The 22203-nt window shown below is 39.9% G+C and overlaps 1 protein-coding gene and 1 long non-coding RNA gene across 4 annotated transcripts in view; one reads left to right on the forward strand and one right to left on the reverse strand.

Annotated features, from left to right (window-relative positions):
• NRG3 (neuregulin 3) overlaps nucleotides 1-22203 on the reverse strand; it is a 611141-nt gene that overhangs the window by 165760 nt on the left and 423178 nt on the right. The window lies entirely within an intron of this gene.
• On the forward strand, nucleotides 5241-19139 carry LOC308477009. Its single transcript, XR_013986339.1, has 2 exons — nucleotides 5241-5478; nucleotides 18769-19139. It is a non-coding gene; the product is annotated as an uncharacterized lncRNA (long non-coding RNA).

Consider the following 22203-nt stretch of genomic DNA (forward strand, 5'->3'; position numbering starts at 1 on the left):
GGTTATGTTGCCCCCACCTCTCAGAACAACCATTAACCCGCAGGCATACAAACGTTCCCAGAGTATAATGTTGGGGGACCTTCGTGAGGGGAAAACTAAGAATTGGAGTTTCTGTTGGGTTTTCTTTTGAAATAAACAAGAACACTTTACTTAAAATCCAAGGTAACATGACAACGTAGAGGGATAAAACTTAGGTACTGCTTTAGAGTTTGGCTCCTTTCCAGGGTTGTACTTTACTTCAGACACACACCCTGTTAAACAGTCCTGTTCCTAAGGTACCTTCCGTATTACACTCAGAGTGGATGTTTATCTTGAACCAACTCTCTCTCCTGACAGTCCCAAAATCTCCAGTATCTCCCTACCTAACTAACTCAGTTCCCAAAACCCACCTCCGAACCAACCAACCTCACTCCTTTTCGCTCCTCACACCAACCAACTTCCCAAATCCAACCAACAACCAACCCTCCTTCACGACCAACCTACTGTGTCTCCAGAATCCATTCCTTTTATATCTTCCCTCCTGGAACCTCAGCCAGTCAGAGGCTGCCGTGCATTAACCCTTCTTTTAACCAACTTTTCCGTCACACACAGCCATTTAGGGTTTTAAAGATAACCATCAAGAACTTGAATTACACTAAGAAAAAAATCAGTAATTGAAGAGATATCTTTCCTATGTTGTCCCTGTTAGAAGACAAGTTTCAGAGTTCTGCACTAATTATTGTTGGTGATGATCTGCAACAATTTGTATTAACAAAGTTATCAGGCTGCTGATATTCACTCCATTTTTTTGTAGTGCTTCTAAACTTAATTGCCGGAACACAAGCATAAAACCAAGACTGTTTACAGACTATGCACCAAGGAATTCAAAATTCTGTGACATGTATGAATAGTGAAAATTGAGAGAATTTTCATATTTTTTTCCGCGTTTGCTAGTTATGAGAAAGGGCAAAGGGTTATGTAACCTTTGTCCACAGGAATTTAGGCACAATCACTCCACGTTCTGGCTTCTAGAATTTCACCAAATTATTGGATATCCGCTTCAATCCCACCCTCTCAGTCTTGAGATCTAATAAAACTTTGCCCCACATGCATACTGCCAATGAAAATTGAGTTTCTCAGGATATACAATTCTGATTCAACCCAGTCACATAAATGTCTGTGCTTGAATGGCAGGACTGCAGGACTGCATACTGCAATACTCTTGAGCATAACACACAAGTAGTGTTTTCAAGGTGCGAAAATATAAGAGCTCCCCTTTCTTGATTCGTATGACCCTAAGAAAAGAAACACTCCTATAGTCTGTGCTGAAGAAGCCAACACATAAACCCAAAAGATAGAAAAGAACTTTCAGCAATGTGTAATGGAAGATGGACATGGGGCTACAGATTTGGGGGGTGAAATGAATTCAGCATGCTCATAAAATATGCCAGTATTCTGAACCAGGCAACCCTGACCCTGTCATGTTCTGCAGCTGAGACTGAAATCTGAGCAAGATGTTTCCCCCATTTATTTATCTGGCTGTGGTGACAACAGAGTCAGGTAGGGAAGTAGTTAAATAACTCTTGGTCCCTAGCATTTGAAATTACATTTCCTAGTATCCCTGCTACCTGCAGCAGTGCTGTGGTAGCATTTCAAATTTCAGAGAGGGAGGGGAAGGAAATCCCCCCCAAATCACCATAAATAAGGGGTTTCAGGTCTCACAGAGGAACTGGAGGGAGGGACCCATCATCTCCTAATGCCAGGATTGACTTGGAATCAACTCTGCTTTTTGGTTGTTTGCTTGGTTTGGTGACCCAGTTCAGAACAGAACAGATGCGCTTGGCCATTGCTACATACGTTTCAGGGCTCCTTGTCTGGAGACAAGCTTAAAAGAAGCAGGAAAACAGGTGCTCAGTCTGAAAGCTCAGTCTATGCCAGAGTGCCAAATTGCTCAGAGCAAGGCCAGTGTCTGTAGCTTTGTAGGACCAAGTAAAATTTTATTGCTTTTGTGTGTCACCTGCTCTTTGCTGAGCTGGCAGTTGTAACCCATCCCTCTGGGTGCTCACAATTTGGCTCCAAAAAAACTACAGCGTGGTCCAGGAAAAACCTTCTTCTGGCAAGTAACTGTTATGGCACAAAGCATGCGATACCTGGGTTCAAATAGAATCATAGAACTGTAGAGTTGGAAGGGACCCTGAGGATCATCTAGTCCAACCCCCTGCAATGCCAGTTCAGGGCCTGTGACATTTTCAAAAGCATTCCCATTTTTATCTGCGGCCCATTGAAGCATATGGGAAAGTAAGTATTCGAAACAGCAAAAAAACCCCATGTTTAAGGGATTTGACTCACGCAGAATATGAACATGACATTATGTCTGGCTGTGGGTGGTCTCATCAAAGATGATAGCTCTGTATCCTCTGAGTGATTTGGCTGAGAAATTTCTCACTTCTACTGAAAGAGCGTTCACACCCACCAGCCCACTTGCAAATTTGTACCACATAAATATACTGTTTAAAAACTCTAAAACAGGTAATTATTAGGGTTGTCTTACCAGAAATTATAGGTGTTTGCTGACATAACTTATGTCAAGAAGAGTAAACAGAGTTTTCCCCCCTCATGCGGCGGCAGAAATGAGACTGCAATTTTCAAACAAGTTGACAAAAAACTATTAAAATTTCCCCCTTTAAAGATGTACTTGACATAACTTGCAAGTGAAACGCTAAAAGTGAAGAAATGTTACCAGTATCTGCATCTATATCAATGTTTATTTACTCAATTTTCATTCCTTTTTCTTTCCTTACTGAATTAAATAGGAGTTGGAAGTAGGTCAATATTAAACCTTCCATGTAATTTTTATATTTTCCCTATAATCTATTCAATTTAAATGAATTTGGTTTTCTGCATTTTTCTATATTTATTCTTACTTCTCTAAACGTGAATTTTAGATGTGAAGAAAGGTATATTCTTTATCCTCCCATTATTGAGGTAACAGGTGTACTGTCTGAGCTCAAATAAGGGGGGGGGGGTGTCCTACTAAACATGCAAATAATGGGAGGATGAGGGGGAGTGGCATCCAATAGACAAACAGAAACTTTGAAGACAATTCCTAAGCAACAGACGTAGGATATTTGCTGGTTGATCATTTTATTAGATCTGGCATACATAATTGATTTTAGGAATGAATTACATTTGCAGTGACATCCATAAATTCACAATTCTGCCAGACAAGAAAATAGTAGCCTGCCTGCCTACGCATGCCTATGTAAGTGTACAGACATTATTCACCAGTTTTGATAGCTGGATTTTTCTTTTAAAAATAAATAAATAAGTGCTGCCTTATAGATTTTTATTTTTATTTTTTGAAATAAAGTGGCCTGAAAGTATTCAAAAGGGGCAATTTAGATGAAGCAAAAATGTTTCCATACATATGGAGTTATAGTTCATATCAGGAGGGCTGAACATACCTGGTGTGCCAAGTGGGATGATGTCACAATGCACAACGTGAATAATGATCAATTAAAAGCACACACAACAAAAAGCCCTCAACAGGGCCTCTGGAGCATGTTCAAAGGCTCTGATACACCTGCCCCCTGAGACCACACAGTTCAACCCACATTTCCCTTGTGGGAAAAGATGCAACCAGTGTCATTACAACAGTAGCACCATATACTGCTAGCCAGTAATGCAGAGAGATGCTACACTGAACCCCTTCCCCAATATGACTCCCCCCCCCCATGTGGAAGAGGGTGACAGGATATTAAGTGGCAGAGGTAATCATAGTAGAGGATTTGGGCAGTAGGCCATGTCTGTGCCATAGCTGTCAACGTATCCCTTTTTTTAAGGGAAATTCCCTTATTCCGAATAGGATTCCTCGCAAGAAAAGGGAAAAGTTGACAGCTATGGTCTGTGCTGATTCTGCTCAGAATTAACAGTACCTGCTCTTTTTGCAGAGTGTCCCTGGTGAATTAGCATCTTGCTAATTTGGTTGTGATTTCTAGCGTCTACATTGATGACTGCATGTGTGGAAAACTCATGTAGATTTCTGTCTGTTCATTGCTAGACTTTTTTATTTTACTTTTCCAGGTTGCTGAAGTGCACAAGTGCTTGTGCACAATGATGAACGGCAGCACAAAAAGGAACCTTTATGTTAACTGTTTCCACAAGGACATCGAGATTCTTTGGTGCACCCAGCACTTTTTGCCTCAATACACACAATCGCTTCTGCCCATCAGGACAAAAGAAGCAGAGGACATGCCAATGGGCAGAAGGCATTGAAAGCCATGGAAAGCTGCACAGGCACCAGTAGTGGAATCAATTTTGGAAACTCTCCATGCTAAATTAGGAAGGAAGGAGCAGCCTGCTGGCCAACCCACAGAACAATACCAAAAAGTAAGAAAGGCCACTCATCCCAAGTAGATGATTTAAAATGGGCATTAACTGATTAATTCATCAGCTTCTGGCATTAAGATTCTTTCTGAAAACCACACACCACAGGATTTATTTCAGAGCCCTTCTTGCAAGAAACACTGAACTGTTTCAGATGTGATTTATGTGGTCCAAAAGCAACATGGTGCTCTGTGCTTCTCTTTATTCTTATTCAGATGGTGTGGTTGGCTGGCTTCCCCTGTCACCATCTAAAAGAGATTATCCAGCTGGCTCTCATTCAAGCCACAAAAAGCTCAAGCCAGACCAGACTGAAGTAATGTCAAGGGAGAGAGCACAACAAAACAAACACCCCTAGTTCCTTTGATGGAGGAAAGGCCTCCTTTTTCCTGTTACTTCAGCTTCAAAGCCTGCAACGCATGTGACAAGTGTAAAGGTGAGCTTGCAACCACCCTCCTTAACTGCCCCCCAAACCACGCCACACAGTTCCTTCCTTGATTCTTCTGTCCCTACCCTGCCATTTTCTCCATTTCCCAAGGTGTAAAATCCTTATTCTAAGGGAGGTGGAATAAACAGGCAGTGGAGGGAAGGGGAGCAGGAAATAGGAGTGGGCCCAACACCAGATTCTAAGTGCTGCAGATTCTGCACAAGCTTGGAGAAAGGCCCAGCCCATGCTGGTTCCATGTGGATGTTTTAGGAGGAATCAGCACCATTCCCATAACCGACACAGAACTTTTTATATATAGTTAAGACAACACAAAATGGTCATTTCCCCTTTTCTTCTCTTGCTGTACAGAGGCACCCACCTCCCCATTTCCTCCAAGAGTGATCACGTGTCATGAAGTTGCATCACTCCCAGGGAGTCTGTTGCCATAGTTTCATTGTTTTCATCATAATGGTGGCAGGAGCCCCTTCAGTTACTTGGCCAGTTGTAGGCAGCTGCAATTATTTTAAAATGGAAAAAAAAGCAAGAGGAGACGGGCATCCCTTGGACTACCCCATATGGAATCCACAAGGTTACCAGGGGATTTGGCACATTTCCAGGCAGGAACTCAATCCAATCAGCACATTTGGCAGATCTGCGTATTTACAGCTCTGTGAAACAGTTTCATTCAGGTCAGTGACCTATTGGCCTCTGAAAAATGAAAAGTTCTTCTAACATTTATTCCTGTCTGCCAAAAAACCCCATATCTTTCATTGCTATCATCTGGACCAATGTTATTATCTGTTCTCAACTCTTTTTACACTGTGGCATTTTTTTATTTTTTTATTTACAGTTCAGGCTAATTTTTTAATGTTATTACTTTCAAATTTGGAAAGCTGAAACATGTAATTAAGACAGCATCATTCTGAAATGCCGCTTCCTGTTCATTATATGTGCAGCTGCAAATTTGATGAATGTCAAGGAAATATGCCATCTGAAAGATCGGTGCTGGAATTTAGAGAAATACATAAAATAGCAATCCTCAAGGTTTTCAAGTGGGATTTTTTTGTGATTTTGTGTTTGGGACTGTCAGCAATGGAACTAACCTTAGAGCAGTAGCAAAGCAGAGGAGTTGACTATTGAAAGCACCTGATTGGGAAAATAGGGGAGAATGCTGAACATGAGCCCAGGCCACAGATTTCTAGAATAAGTGAACAAAGTTGTAGTAGTTGTAGTTCATATGGTCAGTTGTGATACTCATCTAATAGACAGGTGTGGCTATAAACCAGTGTATTCAGGATGCATGCAGCACATATATGTAAATACCTACAAACACATTTTTTCCAACTTGGAAAATATCACAGTAATCAAGCCTACACACTATGGACTATGCATTCACCAGCTGCCATACAATATGATCTTACATAAGCATGGGGCACTTGCTCCAGTCTTGCAAAAATAATTTCTGCCCAGCTAAATATGTGAAGCAGTCTTAAGGTGTATCAGTTATAAACTGCCCAACTCCACAGAATGATTTCCCAAGAACCATAATTTCAATAATGGGAATATTTATCTAGATTTTTTTCCCCCTTCCCGATAATAGTCTCTGACATTTCCCATACACTATTGCTCATATCTCCCTGTTCTTGCACAGTTTGACTGTGTTAACAGGGGGATTTTGAGTACGGAGGAAACTATACGTATAAGCTCTTTTGACAACTGTCTCCTTGCTGCCAGGGTTGTTTCTGGAAGACTGCACTCAAGAATTATCAATGCATAAAGCAGAGCAAATTAAAATGATTAGAAGAAAGACCTGACATTGATCAGCTGGGAGGATGTACAGTAATTGGTGGTGGTGAGTTAGAATGAAAGAAGAAAGATTCAAACAATTAGAGAGATTGAATATATTGTGCTGCCAAAGTTGGGGGGAGGGGAACAACTCCAAACAGAAGGAACTGCATTTATCAGTTCCAAATGCATGGTGAGATCTATGAAAGCTAAGACTGCTAGAGACAGATTCAGGCTCTAGTGAGTCATCATGAAAGAAAGAAAGGAAAGAATAGAGATAGACACTAAGGATGACCAGTGGTGCTAGAAGTGCACTGAGTTCTGCAAGATTTTGAAGCAGGGAAATCAAGCATAAAAACCACCCTGAGATCTATGAATGGAGGGTGGTATTAAAAAATAAATAAATAAATAAACAAACAAACACAAAAATGAATAACAGGCAAATGCAATGTTTCCTCCCCACCCCACTTCAAAGTCTCTTTTATTTAAAGAGAAAATGTATTTTATGCATCACTAATGGTTTTCCCAGTAGTGATGTATGGAAGTGAGAGCTGGACCATAAAGAAGGCTAATCGCCAAAGAATTGATGCTTTTGAATTATGGTGCTGGAAGAGACTCTTGAGAGTCCCATGGACTGCAAGAAGATCAAACCTCTCCATTCTTAAGGGAATCAGCCCTGAGTGCTCACTGGAAGGACAGATCGTGAAGCTGAGGCTCCAATACTTTGGCCACCTCATGAGAAGAGAAGACTCCCTGGAAAAGACCCTGATGTTGGGAAAGATGGAGGACACAAGAAGAAGGGGACGACAGAGGACGAGATGGTTGGACAGTGTTCTCGAAGCTACCAGCATGAGTTTGACCAAACTGCGGGAGGCAGTGGAAGACAGAAGTGCCTGGTGTGCTCTGGTCCATGGGGTCATGAAGAGTCGGACACGACTAAACGACTAAACAACAACAACAACAAAAGCTGAAAAGAAGTCAAAATTCATTTTAGATCAGGACAGGACTGTGAATATAGTTGCCAGTTGCAAAGACAGCAACAAACAAATAACGACACAAAGTGCTCCTGCACCTCCAATAGTTGTGTAGAAGATGGAATTTCAGACCCTGGATGGAATTCTAATGAAATTATTAGAGAAATTATTAGAGGTGCAGGAAGCTTGACCTTTTTTTTTTTTTTTTTTTTTTTGCACCTGGCCACCATAGTGAAGAACGATAGATGGGACCAAATATAGTCCTTGGTAAATAGCGTCTAAACAAGAAAACCCCTAGCATTCAACTAATAATGGCCCAAGCTGCTGACCCTCTGTTATTTTTAGAGGGATTTTGCCCCTGAGATCTTTTGCAGAGTTTACTCCAAATATTCTCCACCATTCCCCACCCCACCTCCCTACAGTGCCTGGATTCCAACATCTGGAGCCTGGAAAATGTTGGTCAGACTACCAGCTCTGATGCTGCTTATGGAAAAAGGAAGAAGTTGTCTGATTGTGACCACTAATGGTGAGCCCCACCCACAAGAAACTGTGGGATGAAACTGTTGAACAATTCCTTCCTCCCTTGGAGAAATTGGTGCTCTTCCGGTCTACCTCCTCAACTGAGGTTGAAAACAGTTTTCACTCTGTCAGTATCACTTGGGACTCAAGCCAGGAGTCTCCTGGTCTGTGTACTGCTACACTTCATGATGAGTCAAATGTCTACGGAGCAGGTGAGAACATTATTGTCCAAATAGGCCACTGTGTGGTTCTCCACCCTGCTCTCAGTCTGCCTCTGGAAGAAGCTGATTTAATCTCCTCCTTACCTGGGTATGAATAATTCTAGTTCAGGTAAAAGATGCTACAGCCTTGTGTGGTTCCTAAAGTCTCTTTCTGGATGTGTCTTTTTGTCATCCTGCCTGCCTGCCTTTTTATCTTCTAGTTTCTGCCTCACAACCATGATTCTGACTTCCTTGTCCATCTATCTGCCTCCCTTTTAAATTCTTGTTCAATTCTTCTTTAGATGGACCTCTTGGTTTGGATACTGGCCTTTGATTGACTCTGCCTCCACAGACTGATCCATCACCCCTATTCTGCACTTATGGGACCATGCTTCCTAAAGTCCTATGTTCCCAGGCCTTTCTATGGGATGTGTCCCAGTGCTCCCTTCCAATTCTGACATACATTTATGTGTATCGTGCAGCCATGAGAAGAAGCTCCTGTGAACATCTGAAAGAGATAAATACAAGGCTCTGTGCTTACACTGGAGCCACAAACACACAGGGATGAAATCCCCTTCGCTGCTCGAGCAAGTCAAGGAGGTGATGATTAGGTGGGCTTTGGATATAGGGGAAATTATTAATTTATCAGCATGGGAGGAATTATGGGAAAAGAATTGGAAATTTACAGGCTGTGAAACATTAAGAGAAAATCTAATCAGTATCTTTTATAGATAGTATTTAACACCGGCCGAAATAGCTAAAATGTATAAAACGAAAACAAATTTGTGTTGGAGGTGTAAGAATGCAGAGGGGACACTCATACATATTTGGTGGACCTGTGATAAAATCGAAAGTTTCTGGGATATAGTGTATGATGAATTTTTTAAAAAAAAATTAAATACAACTTTGTGAAAAATACAGAAGCTTTCCTACTAGGGATAACAGATAAAGATATACATATAGCAAAAGAAAATCAAAAAGTATTTCTCTATGCCACAGGTGTGGCAAGGAACTTAATTGTCAGAAATTGGAAGAAAGAAATCACGCCAACAAAAAAGGAATGGCAGGATAAACTATTAGATTATATTGAATTGGCCAGACTAACAGAGGCAATCAGGGGCCACCCCAGACAAGAATTTCAAAAACGGGGATAATGTAGAGAATATTTTATCAAGCAGTGCCCCCAAATAACCACCTGGACTTGTTTCGATTAGTTCCTGCAGGAGGATTTATGGTTCTTAAGTTACAATTTAAAATAGCCAGTAATAATTATCTATACCGGAAACAGTTTATAAGAAGTAAATAAGGAAGCCGTGTACAGGATAAAGGAAGTCTTTCATTTCTTTGTTATGTTTTTTCTTTGTTGTAAGTGTATTGTTGTTAAGTTTGTTTCATTTTAGATGTTATGGTGGTAGATTTATTTGTTTTCGTTGTTGTAGTGGATTTGTGTTGTAAATAACTTCAATAAAATTTATTTTTTTAAAAAAGAAAAGAAAACCCCTTCCCTAACTGCCCAGGAGAAAGTACAACGTGAAAGAAATGACAGGTGTACTTGAACGGTCTCCCTTTGGTTGGCAGGTGACAGACTGTGCCTTGAAGGCCCTGTTTTTACACAGAGTGCAGCAGTTTCAGGCTGCAATTCATCAAAATTGACCCGTTAAGGAAGGAACTGTAAGAAATACTTAGCAATACTAGTAAGGTTAATTGTGGCAGCCAGCACTGATTAGGCTCAAGTGTGTTGCCGAAATGCCACTCATACAGGTGCAGGCTTGACTGACACCATTTGTGAAATAATGGGGAGCAAGAGGGGTAATCAGGTCTTACACGTAGGATAAATCGGCCGTTTAGTAGCAAACCCCCTGAGAAACACAGTTTCACCTGACCTGTATTTGCAATCCAGTCTGCACTACAAAGAGCATGCCTGGCACTCTGTTTCTGAAACTCAGCTACAGAAACACCACACTATTTGTAGACTGCAGCAAAAGATGCACGCTTGCTATATCCTATATCTGACAAGTAAGTGACTAAAATGGACCCATACGAAAATATGCCATTCAACAGCTACTTAAGAGACGTGATGCCTCAGCATCTCATGAGAAATTTCACGACACCTATCTAAAACTCTTTTAGTTTCCTCAGCTGCTTTGGGTGAGTGAGGAGGGACCCACAAATATACCGTATTTTTCGCCCTATAAGACGCACCAGACCACAAGACGCACCTAGTTTTTGGAGGAGGAAAACAAGAAAAAAAATATTCTGAATCTCAGAAGCCAGAACAGCAAGAGGGATCGCTGCGCTTGCTGTTCTGGCTTCTGTGATAGCTGCGCAGCCTGCATTCGCTCCATAAGACGCACACACATTTCCCCTTACTTTTTAGGAGGGAAAAAGTGAGTCCTATAGAGCAAAAAATACGGTACTTAAAAGTATATGCGTGAATGCAGCTCGTGTCTGAGGCACTAACTTGCAACATCTGACTCCGCTTCAGACAAGCATTTGAACCCTGGACAGTTCACAGACATACATCTAGACTCCTGTAGGGTTGCAGAAAAAAGCAGCTGAAAAGAGCTTCAGGAGCACATACAAATATTGGCGGCGACAATATGGTTAATTTACACAACCATCTCTCACAGGGCCTTTGCTCAAAATAACCCTGAAACCTGTTTTTCCCTTTTTTTAAAAAAAGACAGCACCAAGGAGCTTCATGGCATATATTTACCTATAGTATGTTATTTGCCCTCCAGTGTGAGTAAAACGTATTTGCTGGTATATACTTTTGGATATTAATGATGTTTGTCATTGCCAAGCTTTATATAACAACAGTAGCATTCATATGAGGGTTATTCTCCCCCGTTCTTGAGTTGATTAGACCTTGCATACAAACTCTTTATCACCATGAACGCTGAATGGAATGACTTTTTTTTTAACAACAGCAAACAGTAAAAATATTATTACGTTTCTAAATCTTTAACCGCCAGCTATTTTGGATAACATACGCATTTAGAAATTGTCCTAATCTTACTGACCTGTCCTATATAAAATAATAAAAGGAGATGCTGCCCTCTTCTAAAAGACATGCATTAGTACCTTTCAAGCACTAAAGCACAATTGTGGTTGTTATTTTTTTAAAAAATAATAATATTTATTAGTAGTTTCAAAGTTGTAAAGAAAAAAGAAAAATTAAAAAACAACACTATAATACATAGAAAAAAAGAAAGAAAAAACACAAAAACCAATACAACAATACAACAAAAAGATAAAAAGGAAAAAGGAAAACAAAAGAAAAAAGAAAACAACATAGATCCCAAATTACATATCTATAACTTCCATTTGCTTGTTTCATTGACCTCCTCACACCTCCCTTTTTGTATTCTAGTTTAATTAGTTATTTCAGCAAATTCTTTCCATCTTTCTCAATTTTTGTTTAAAAATTTATCTTGACAGTTTAACAATAATTAGCTGAGCAAATCCTTACCATATTTCCCCATATTCTGTTATTCAAATTACCTTAATTTATTTAACCTTATCTTACCCTAAAATACCTTAAAGCTTGAATCTTAGTTTTCAAATATACATAACTCCTGATATCATTTCTGCTAGAGTCATATAGTTTCATTCCAACATTTTCCCTAATATTCATTAATTTTAAGCTAATTCCCTAAATAAAGTTTTCTTTATAAATTTTCTTCCAATCTTCATCCAACGTCTCATCTTCCTGGTCTCGGATCGTGTCAGTCCTTACTGTCCAATCCATCTAGTCCATCAGCCTGGAAGCCTTATGTCCGAGGCCCTTAAGTCTCTTCCATGTCCCTTCTGCATTTCTTCTTCTTCTTGTTTATACTTGCCCTTTTCCTTGTCTTTTGTTGGTCTCTTTCTTAATTCCTTTCCTTTCTCATTGAGGAGTAGTTCTCTGGGGGATTCCAACCCAGAATTGTCTCCATCTCTCTTCATCAAACCCATCCATTCCCCAAAGTCCCACTCCCCACAGTCCTCGATAAAATCCAAAAAGTATTTAAAAACATATTTCAAGGTCTCTCCAAAGTTAGGAACCTCCTCAGCACCAGACTCCCCCTGGCCCATTCCAACTTCAATCTTCAATGACAGTGGCTTATGCTCCTGTAGGGCCTCGGGTCTCTCCATTTGTATTATTTGAGGTGCAACCGCACCCTCCTCCATTATCTTCTGTTCTTGTCCAGTCAGTACAGATTCATGAGTTGGTCCCTGAATAGTTTCTATATCAATATTCCCTGTTTGTCCACAGTTATTAACCACAACAGTCAAATCCATTTTTTCATTCATCAAGTCCATCTTCTCATGCATCTGTTCCAACAGGGCACTTGTCTTGCATAAGGCAAGCACCCAAGCTTCCTCCCAGCACATCTTTAGGCAAGGTCAGAAAAGACTGTTCCCACGGTCTTAATCTCACAGCTGTTGAGTCCTCAAGTATACTGCTGCAACAATTTAACAAGCTCCCGACATTAAACAATGATTTTCTGACAATATGGTTCTTAAAGGCCTTATTTGCTTTAACCTTGTCATACCATAAATATGCATGCCATCCAAAGGCATTGTTAAACCCTTCCAAATCTAACACATCAGTGTCTTCAAGAAGTAGCCAGTCTTTTAGCCAGCAGAACGCTGCGGCTTCATAATACAACTTTAAGTCTGGCAGGGCAAAGCCCCCTCTTTGTTTTGCATCGGTTAATATCTTAAACTTAATTCTGGGCTTTTTGCCCTGCCAGACAAACTTAGAAATGTCTCTCTGCCACTTCTGAAAGCACTCCGTTTTGTCCAAAACCTGAAGTGTTTGAAATAAAAACAACATCCTTGGCAATACATTCATCTTGATAGCAGCAATTCGGCCTAACAAAGAAAGTTTCAATTTTGACCAACTATCTAAGTCTCTCTTAATTTCTGTCCAGCATTTTTCATAATTGTCCTTAAATAGACTTAGATTTTTTACTGTTATGTTTACCCCTAGGTATTTTACTTTTTTAACCACATTAAGTTCCGTCTCATTCTGAAACCGTTCTGACTCTGTATCAGTCAAATTTTTCCCCAAAACCTTAGTTTTCTGTTTATTTAGTTTAAATCCAGCCACCCGACCAAAGTCATTAATCAGTTGTAATACTCTTTTCGTACTGGGCTCTGGCTTCTGCAAGGTCAAAACCAGGTCATCTGCGAAAGCTTTTAATTTATATTGTTTCTGACCGACCTGAATTCCTTCCACCAACCGATCCCCTCTAATCATGTTCAATAGCACTTCCAGAACCGAAATGAATAACAAAGGGGAAATAGGGCAACCTTGTCGTGTCCCTTTTTCAATTTTGAACTCTTCTGTAACCACATTATTAACTATCAGTTTAGCTTTCTGTTCTGAATATATCGCCTCAATCCCATTCTCAAAACCCCGTCCCACTCCCATCTCTTTTAAATTTCCCATCATAAATTTCCAGGAGATATTGTCAAAGGCCTTCTCCGCGTCTATAAAAATTAAAACTGCTTTTGTATTTATATCTGTTTGCAAAAGTTCCAAAATGTCAATAATGTTCCTTGTATTAGCAAACAGATGTCTACCTGGGAGAAAGCCGGCCTGGTCCTTATGAATTACTTCATTTAAAACTTTTTTAAATCTATTTGCCAAAATGTCTGCAAATATTTTGTAATCCACATTTAAAAGAGAGATGGGACGGTAGTTCTTAAGTTGTGTCTTTTCAGCTTCCGACTTTGGTATTAATGTGATGAACGCTTCCTTCCACGACTCCGGTGCCCTCTTCCCCTCCATAATTTCATTGCTGACCTCCATCAAAGGTTGTATCAAATAGTCTTTTAATGTCTTATAGTACTTGGAGGTCAGCCCATCTGGTCCTGGAGATTTGCCGAGTTGCATGTTCTGGATGGCTTGTTCGATCTCCTGTCGTGTTATTTTAGAATTCAGGATTGTCCTATTTTCTTGTGACAATTTAGATAGTCCGTTTTTTGCCAAAAATTGTTTAATCTCAACATCGTCTTGCGGCCCTTGGGTGTATAATTTTTTGAAGTATCTCTGGAAACACTTTCTGATATCCACTGGATTCTGGATGATTTTTCCATCAACCTCTAAGTTTGTAACAGTATTTAATCTTTGTCTTCTCTTCAACTGCCAAGCTAGCAGTTTTCCACATTTATTCGCCGACTCAAACGTTTTTTGTTTCATTAATTTAACCTTCCATTCAATTTCCTGATTTATCAATTTAGAATATTGTGTTTGATAAAGTTTAATTTCTCTCAGAGTTGGCTGTGACTTCGGATTCACTCTTAATTTCTTCTCTAATTCTTTTATTTTATCCAAGATCTTATCTTTTTTCTCATTTTGTGTTCTTTTCTTTACTGCATTCTGTTGTATCAAGAATCCCCTCATTACAGCTTTGCTTGCGTCCCAGATTATTCTTTTTTCCACCATATTATTCATATTTATCTCAAAGTAGTCCTTCAAAACTTTTTGGGCCTTCTTGGTAATTTCCTGATCTCTAAACAAATTGTCATTCATCTTCCATCTAAAGGATCCAGTTGGTAATAGTGTCATATCCATCTTTACTGCATTATGGTCGGAACAGGTCTTTGGGCAGATTTCCACTTTTCTGACCTTAGGTGCCAGGCCTCTAGAAATCCATATTTGGTCGATTCTTGTCCAGGTCAGTTGGGCTTCAGAAAAGAATGTTCCCTCTCTTCCTAGTGGGTTCTTTGTCCTCCAAATGTCAATCAAATCCATATTGTCAGTCATTTCAAAGAAAGTTTTAGGTAGTCTGCCGTCTTTTGTAACATTTTGACTTTGTGACTTGTCCATGTTAGTTGATACGACCCCATTCATATCTCCCATCATTATGATGTTGTTGTAGTCCAGATAGTCCAGCATTGTCTCCTGCAGCTTCTTGTAAAATTCCGATTTCCCTTCATTAGGTGCATAGATTCCTAATATCAACAGTTTCTCTCCTTGATATTGTATCTCAATAGCCAAAATTCTTCCATGTTCATCTTTAAATAGGAATTTAGGTGACAGGCTCTCTTTTGCATATATCACCACGCCTCTCTTCTTAACTTTGTCCGACGATACAAATTCCTGGCCCAATCTTTTATTTATTAACACTTTTCTGTGGAGCCTCGTCACATGTGTTTCTTGTAAACAGATAATGTCCAATTGTTCTTTTTTTAATATATGAAATATTTTCTTCCTTTTTTCCGGAATGTTACAACCATTAATATTCCAACTCAGCAGTTGCAGAGACATCCTGGATCAATCTGGTTATTTCTCCAGGGGTGGTATCTTCTCTGAATCTTCAGGTTCCCCAGGTGCTGGTGTTGATACTGGCGTTGCCCCAGGCCCAGAAGGTAGTTCAATTCCTTTTTGAAGATCCTCTCCGTATGTAGCCAAAAATTTGTCTCTCTCTTCCAGTGTTCTTACTTTGACCTTTCTCCCTCTAAAGGTAAAAGATATTCCTTGGGGAAATTCCCACCTGAATGGAATTGCGTTGCTCCTTAGTAGTTTAGCAAGTTCAGAATAGGCGGCTCTAAGATCCAGCAGTTGTCTTGGGATATCTTTATAGATTTCAATTCTTCTATCCAAAACCTCCAGTGACTTTACGTAATGTAGGCCCAAAATCTTATCCCTTTCCTCCTTTGATCTCAATGTTATCAAACAGTCTCTGGGCCTCTCCTTCTTTATGAATCTTCCAAGTCTGAAAGCTGACACAATTTTAAAGTCCTGGACAAAATATAAAGACTTGCTGGAAAATAAAACACCAAGGTGGCTTTCACCTCTGGAAGCCAAGGCCCGAAAAAGACCCAATATGGAGGCTAAATGGCCAAAATATTGGGAAATACTAGAAAAGGATGGAGACAATTGGAAATTGCAGAGTTTGGAGAAAATGAAAGACAAAGTGCGAGATTGGTTACATTACGCTCAGATTAAAGAAGTTTTTAAAAATGATAAGAAACTAGGGTTCCAGGTGGAGAAATCGAAATTAGAAACAGAATTGTTAGAACCAAAGATTAAGGTACTTTCAAGGATGTATAACTTGCTGTTGAAATGGAATACACAAGATGAAACGGTTAAATCGGCTATGATAAGGTGGGCACAGGACATTGGGCATAATATCATGTTTGAGGACTGGGAGAGGTTGTGGAGTAATGGATTGAAATTTACTGCATGTAACGCTCTGAAAGAAAATGTAATGAAAATGATTTATAGATGGTATATGACCCCAGTCAAACTTGCCAAAATTTACCACCTGTCTGATAATAAGTGTTGGAAATGTAAAGAGTGTGAGGGAACGTTCTTCCACCTCTGGTGGACTTGCCCTAAAGTGAAGGCGTTCTGGGAAATGATTTATAATGAATTGAAAAAGGTATTTAAATATACCTTCACTAAGAAACCAGAGGCTTTCCTTTTGGGTATTGTCGGCCAAGGGGTGGCAAAGAAGGACCAGACATTTTTTATGTATGCAACAACAGCAGCAAGGATACTTCTCGCAAAACATTGGAAAACTCAAGATCTACCCACACTGGAAGAATGGCAGATACAACTGATAGACTACATGGAACTGGCTGAAATGACCGGCAGAATCCGTGACCTGGGAGAAGAGAGGATTGAGGAGGATTGGAAGAAATTTAAGAACTATTTACAAAAGCATTGTAATTTGAGTGAATGCTAAATAAGATGCTAGATTAAAATAACTGAGCACCACTAAATTTAGAAGTTTTTAAGAAAATAAGTAAGATTGTGAAAATTTAGCTCCTTTCGAGAATTATAAGATTATGAAATATAGAAGGGATATAAGAATTTAAATAAGATGATAAATTGCTGACAAAATGTTACAACGATGAAAGTGGGAGCGGGAGATGTGAGGAAGTCCAAAGAAAATGTGAAACTATGTTAAGACAAATGTTTTATTGTTTATTATGTTTACTTTTATTGTAAAACCCAATAAATTGCTTTAAAAAAAAAAAAACAATTTAACAAGCTCCCTCTAGAGGAGACAATTTCTATTTGTATCCATTTTTTTTTTTTAAGGCAAGTCCAACAAAGGAAAATTACTTTCATTTTTCAGATATTTTTCAGATATTTTGTTTCTTTAAGATGCAAAAGGCAACATTGGAATCAGCTTGTTTCTCTTCTTTAACTATCTGTCAAAATATTCCATTCACAGTCAATGAACCTACAATTTCTGTCTCTGACACCCCGTTCCCAGGTTAGAGACGGTGGAAACTTATCCTTCTCACTCCCTCTCCTGCAGGGGTTAAACAACCCCCCCCCTTTTCTCCTGCTTCCAAGGGGGTTTCAGTAATTCTGAATGAAGGAAATTTAGACTTTTTTGACAGCTTTCCAGGTGTTAGCATATGAAGGTTTTGCTTTAGTCTATATACAAAAAGCGGAAGGCAGACTTCCTGTTTTGAACCTTCCCGCTTCGATGCCAAATTAAGATATTTCTTGATCCAATTTTCCGTTTCTACTCACGGGTACTTGTTTTAAATCCAATTGTCCACAGGAAAAAGTCAGCGCTCTCCGGCAATGGCTGTGTGGCTTCACTCCGTGAAAGTAGCAGTCAGTTCGCAGCACCGCGCTGCTCACCCCGCTTCAATCCAGCGCCCCAAAAAGGGGTTCCCGTTGAGTAGGGGGGCACTTCTGGTGCCCTGCCAAACCCCACATTCCCAGGCTTCCTCCGCCTGGGATTTCTAGCGGGTCCCCACCTTTGCCACGGCGGGAAGACCCAGTTACCATGGAGTCCGTTCCTCCGGTCGGAGGAACTCCGCCATTCACCGATGGCGCTGACCCGGAAGTCCCACAATTGTGGTTGTTATGAGCATTGCAAAATGTCATCCAGCAGTGCTATCCCTCTGTAGGGCTAGGGAAACACATTGGGTTTCCTTCCAATAGTGACAGAAGACAGTTGGGTCTGCTTCAGTGACTGCCACCTTTTTCTTTTATAGTTCTGTGCAAAGAACTATACATAGCTACTTGCTTGTGACAAGAAATAAGAGCTTCCAGGTGATCAGGAAGCTTTACCAAACTGAAGCTGAGGGTAGCTGCACCAGTTGAATTTCTACCTATTATGCAGGCCTTAGAGACATGGATTCTCTGTCAGGAAACGAGACAAAAAAGTCAAATATATTTGTTTTTATAGATTCAATGATTGAATTAATTCAAGTTTATTTATTTAATTAAATTAAATTAATTGAATCCTGGATTTTTAAGTAAGGACTCTTGTGAATGGACTCAACACCCCCTCCAAATATATAATAGCATAGTTACTATCTTAACTATGCAGAAGAGGAGTTTATAATTCACCACCACTCAACTGTGGTCTAATAAATGCCACATAAAATGAGCCAGTCCTATGATTCCCTACCTCTATAAACAAATATTGTTTTAGGATAGGAATTCTGTATCATTAATTTGTGCAAAACATTTGATTCCCAATAACTTACAAAGGATCTCAGAGTAACACCTTTCTGTTAATATTTACAGGAAACGAAGCCAGATCAGGAAACTAAGGACAGATCGTGAAGCTGAGGCTCCAATACTTTGACCACCTCATGAGAAGAGAAGACTCCCTGGAAAAGACCCTGATGTTGGGAAAGATGGAGGGCACAAGGAGAAGGGGACAACAGAGGACGAGATGGTTGGACAGTGTTCTCGAAGCTACCAGCATGAGTTTGACCAAACTGTGGGAGGCAGTGGAAGACAGAAGTGCCTGGCGTGCTCTGGTCCATGGGGTCACGAAGAGTCGGACACGACTAAACAACAACAAAAAGCCTCATCAAACCCTGAAGGGCTTGCTTCCAAGTAAATGTGCATAGGATCAGGCTCCAAGTCCAAATAAAAACTAGGCATCACCACTGCAGGGGTGTAACTTGCATATTCCTGCAACCACAACATGTCACAGTATCAATTTACTTAATTGGTAAAGCAAAGAGGGTAAAATGAAACTCTTGCTTTTCCGTTTATTAAAGGGGAAAAGAAGGAGAAAATTAATGCAGTAGGAAATATAATCTGTTTTCTCAGAGAGAAAAGCCATTATGATTTGTGTTTAGAGATGTGTCATTTCCATCTCTGATGCAGTGATTTGGTTATGCATCTTCATTCACCAACAATTTCTCAGCAAAATGGCAAAGCTTTTCATACACAGAAAGTACCACCACACTCAAAGGGAGAACAGAAATCCGCAGACATATTCCATTTCACATGATGTTCTAAGTTCAACATAGTGAAAATTCTAGCTGAAGTCAGGGCTTTTCCCCCCAGCTGGAACTCTGTTCTAGCACCTCTCAGGTGGGTGCCATTGCCACTGTAAGAGAGCAAGGGAAGTGTTCCTGGTGAGTTCTGGCACCTCTTTTCTTAGAAAAATAGCTCTGGCTGTAGTTATGAGGTTTCGAGTCGACACATTATTATTATTATTATTTAAATGCTATTTATTAGAAGTTTAAAGATTACAGAAAAAAGAAAAGAAGACAACAATAAATAAAAAAAAGATTTTTTTTTTTACAGAACATACCTTACAATACATACAAAGAAAAACATAGAAAAGCAATACAACAATACAGCAAAAAGAAACAAAAAAACTAAAACACACATCCAATATTCCATAGCTTTACCTTTCCTTTACTTGTTTCATCAACCTCCTCACACCTCCCTTTTTTGTATTCTAGTTCAATTCACTATTTCAGCAAATTCTTTCCATCTTTCTCAATTTTTGTTCTATAATTTATCTTAACGGTCTAACCTTAAAGTTTTTCATTTTGGCCCATTATGAATCAGCTTTTACTTAATTCTTTGTTACATTTCTACTAAAACCATATAGCTTCATTCCAGCATCCTTCTAACACTCATTAATTTTACAATGTTTCTGTAAATATACTTTAATTTTTTTCCAATCTTCTTCCACCGACTCTTCTCCCTGGTCTCGGATTCTGCCAGTCATTTCCGCCAGTTCCATGTAGTCCATCAGCTTCATCTGCCATTCTTCCCTGGTGGGTAGATCTTGTGTCTTCCAATGCTTTGCAATAAGTATTCTTGCTGCTGTTGTAGCGTACATAAAGAAAGTTCTATCCTTCTTTGGCACCAATTGGCCGACCATGCCCAGGAGAAAGGCCTCTGGTTTCTTCAGGAAGGTATATTTAAATACCTGTTTCATTTCATTATAGATCATCTCCCAGAATGCCTTCATCTTTGGGCATGTCCACCAAAGGTGAAAGAATGTACCTTCAACATTATTTTTTTTCACCAGCTTGCCAATACTGATTTTATTTCCCAACTCCTCCAATTGGAAATAGTTGCACCCTGCTCCCTTCCAAAGTGCGGCTTGGCTTCCCTCAGGACTTGGCCACAGCCAGGCCAGCATTTATTTCCCCCCTTCCCTTACTTATATTGTGATGGAGAGTAGGTAGGAAAGTCCACAGAGGACTGCAACCAAGGAGACTTTCAATCCTCTGCTATGTACTGGTTTAATTCATTTATCCAGGCTCGGAGGGAGTCAATTGGGCCACATCAGGCCTGACAGAAAGCATTTCCCAAATCATTGGGAAAAGGTTGGCATGATCAGCCAATTCCAAATCAAGAAGAGCAGGGGGATACCTAAGCAACACTATCTACAGGTTACTAGCCCTGAATAAGTTTTTATTAGGCTGTCTGCCTTCACCTCCCTGTGTTAGTCACTTCTGGCATGATGGACAGCCTGAAATGGAGGGAGGGGAAGACACTGGTGAAATTGTTGTTCATAACCACCCAGCATCCATGGGGTTAAACCAGTGGTGTCCAAACTTTTTTCAAAAAGGGCCAGATTTGATGAAGTTAAGGGCCGTGAGGGCCTACCAAAGTGCCAACCAAAGTTGTTAACCTTTTTTTAGGATTGAAGTTGTTGAGGTTTTTTAGGAATTTAACCCCAGGAAATAAACTGCCACAGGGGCCAGATTAAACCGACCGGAGGGCCAAATTAGGCCCCCCAAATGGACTTTGGACATGCCTGGGTTAAACACACAGATATTGTGACATTGTAAAGAGGCCAAAATATCACAGCTGATTGTTTTAATTTTTTTAATGTAAAATTACATTCTTATTTTAAAGAGCTCGTTCTTAAGAGATTTAAAGCTTAATCTACGGAATGGTCTCATGAGCCATATCAGGAAAAATTAAAGAGCGTTGATAGCGATAAGTAATTTCTTTTCAAAACTCTTTTCAAAACTATCTCATCCCACAGAGAAAGTTAAAGGTAATTAAAGTTCCACAAATGTCTTACAGCTTTGTCTCTCAAAGGCGCATACACAACCCCCCGCCCCACAATACCCCTTGCAAATAAGGGGCTGAATGGTTTATCCCAGAAAGTTTTTTCCCTAGGTCAAATACATATGGGAACTTTCTATTTGTGCCCTTCCTTCCTTCCTGGCAGAACTGTGTGATTGCAGATTCTCCAAAACTCTGAAATATGAAAACATTGTCATTTTTCACCCCTCCCTTTTGAAACAAGGCAGAATAACTAAGGCAAAGGCGGACACAACATTAAAAAGACAAGTCACAGCAGGCTCTTCACACACAGTATAAAGCCTGGCTTCCTCCAAAACTTGCCATTTTCATGTGGGTTCATGATGGCACCAGCCACATCTTATGACAGCAGATGCCATAAACCAATTACATCATGTGTGAGGAAGCACTTTCTTTGCTCTGAATCTACTGGCAAACAATTTCATTGGGCGACCCTGAGTTCTAGTATACAGTGGTACCTCTGGTTATGAACTTAATTCGTTCTGGAGGTCCGTTCTTAACCTGAAACTGTTCTTAACATGAGGTACCACTTTAGCTAATGGGCCCTCCTGCTGCCGCCGCACGATTTCTGTTCTCATCCTGAGGTAAAGTTCTTAACCCAAGGTACTACTTCCGGGTTAGCGGAGTCTGTAACCCGAAGTGTTT

This window comes from Podarcis pityusensis (genome assembly GCF_964106645.2).
Source record: "Podarcis pityusensis genome assembly, chromosome: 5".
Classification (NCBI taxonomy): Eukaryota; Metazoa; Chordata; class Lepidosauria; order Squamata; family Lacertidae; genus Podarcis; species Podarcis pityusensis.